This window comes from Etheostoma cragini, chromosome 4, assembly GCF_013103735.1.
Source record: "Etheostoma cragini isolate CJK2018 chromosome 4, CSU_Ecrag_1.0, whole genome shotgun sequence".
NCBI classification, from domain to species: Eukaryota; Metazoa; Chordata; class Actinopteri; order Perciformes; family Percidae; genus Etheostoma; species Etheostoma cragini.
Window position 1 is genome coordinate 2,179,794 of NC_048410.1, and position 2,349 is coordinate 2,182,142.

Here is a 2,349-nt window from a genome sequence, read left to right on the forward strand (position 1 = left end):
CCCCCCCCCCCCCCCCCGGGTCAATATGAAGGCATGGAAAATGGTCATTTAGCAGATAATGGAACTTTGCTTAACTTGAGGATATGCTAATTTGTGCATTTATTCTTTGCCATGTTTACACTATATATATATACTGTATATATATATATATATATATACAGCTTAGTCGGAATATTGTCTTTTTCGGATAAGGACAAAAAATCGGAATAGGAAGTGCATGTAGTCATTGTACTACACTAAGTACATGGTATATGCTGCATACAGTTAGAATGTAGTGTGGGCTCATTGTATTTATTCTTGCCCAGAATAAAAACACATGGTCTTTTAAAAGCAACAATAGCTGAAGAGGCTCATGTTTATGATACTTGCATATGATTATGACTAACGTGACAGCTCGTTGACAAAGGTGTCAGTCTAACAGCTCTCTGGGGCCCTTTGTGCTTATCTTCAGCGTTCCAGTTGTCAGATGAGGCCTGACAGGCCCCTGGATACCAGAGACTGAAAACCAGCCACAGCTTGTTAGCCCAAAGTTCAGAAGCCTCACACAGCAACGGAAACCTGCAAAAGCATCTGATTCAGACTCAGAGGTGTAAACAGGCTTCCTGTATGGATAGTCAGCATGGTCGTTGGTCTAAAAATTAATGATAGTTTTTTTGCACTTAGCAGCAGGTTCCTGTTGCCTTAAGCCCGCAAGAAAAACAACTAACCTGCCATTTCTTTAAAAGGTTTATCATTGTCCTGACACAAGTACAATTGCTTTATTGTTTTTGAGTTTGTTTTTCTGATGAAGACCAAAATACTTCTTTTAAACTTTCCTGCTTCTTCAAACACGACATTGTTTAATCATTCGGAAATAATCATTCTCATTAAACACTGTCGTGATTATCAAACGATGCATATCTGGATTCTCTTTGGGATCCATTCATACATCGATACATCCACTCCTCCATCAACAGTGCACTCAACCTTTCATTACTCTCGCCATCTATCCGTCGCTCTATCTCCTTTCTTCTTCTTTTTTTAAATCTAGTCTTCTCTAAACCTTCCATCTGCCAACTACCCATTCATCCATCACGCTGACAGTCTCAGAGTGTATTTATCCTCACCTTTCTAACGCTGCGTTCACACACACACACACACACACACACACACGCACACACACACACAGGCGGTCTTGCTGCAGCCTGCGGTGAAAACTTGAGATAAATAACGTTTTTGGAGAAACACAACCCCGACGTCACCCTGCGTTGGTGTTGTGGATCTGTTATATTGCCCTTATCTAAAAACCTCTGAACAAAGCTTCTCTCATCTGCTTCAATCAGGAATGTACATTTGTATTTATAACGTTTAATCGATTTCAAATTGGAATTGCCATTAAAAAAAAATGCAATTAGTTAATTATGTAGGCAGCAATTAATCCAAAGGGAAATTTTGAGTTGAATATTTGGTGTAACATTTGGTATTTCAGTTTTATTCCTCTTTCTACTATTATATTTACAGTTATTTCGTAAGATAAAGTCTGGAATAATAACATGTCACAGATTCTATGTTCCATGCTTATTAAAAAAAAACAGTTACTGCTGGCAATTAATGTCTATGTTCTGATCCTTGCATAAGAATATACAGCAGTGCCTCTTGTTATGATGCTCCATGACATGTTTTATCTGTTACACAGTAAATATTGAACTTTAGCTAAACTTAAAAAATAATAATCGCAAAGGAAATCGTAATCGCAATATCTGACAAAAAAAATGTGATTACATTTTTGCCGCTAAATCGATCAACCCTATGGTTTCCTTTCCTGGAGATGTATGTGTCTGCATGAACCAATCTTCCTTTCCTCTGGAGCCACAGCAAACTATATGGAGGGATTGTTAGAACATGTACACATCATTCAGTGTCTCATTAAATCTTTATGGAAATCTGGCCAGTAGTTCATGGGGAAATATCAACCTGCTGCGCTCCATGGAAAGTCATAGATTCACCAAAGTGTTCCCCAAGGGACCATGTTCCTAAACACCAAATGCATACTTCCACTACTTTCTCTCCATATTGTGTATCTTGCTCTGCACTGAAGTGTTGGAAAGACATACACAACAAAAAACTCTAAAGTTGTTAGGTAATCCAGACACCTTCAAATTCCAATGCAGACACATAGTAATCAATCGTTGCAGGTCCAAATTAAAGGTGCTCTCTGAAGCATTTTACAATCAATACTGAAAGTAGAGAAAGGACATGTTTCTCTTTGTCCGGGAGGAAAGATGGAAAGCAAGTGCAGTGTAAATGAGAAATATGGTCTCTAGTTTGCAGTTTGAGCCATCAACAATTCGTTTTATAAGACAGAGGTGA

At 38.3% G+C, this 2,349-nt stretch overlaps 1 long non-coding RNA gene across 1 annotated transcript in view; it reads right to left on the minus strand.

Moving 5' to 3' along the window:
• LOC117944052 overlaps positions 1 to 1,156 on the minus strand; it is a 9,465-nt gene extending 8,309 nt beyond the window's left edge. Inside the window, exon 1 of the long non-coding RNA XR_004656488.1 lies at positions 1,137 to 1,156. This is a non-coding gene — a long non-coding RNA (uncharacterized LOC117944052). The remainder of the gene's footprint in view (positions 1 to 1,136) is intronic.
• Positions 1,157 to 2,349: the final 1,193 nt, after the last annotated feature.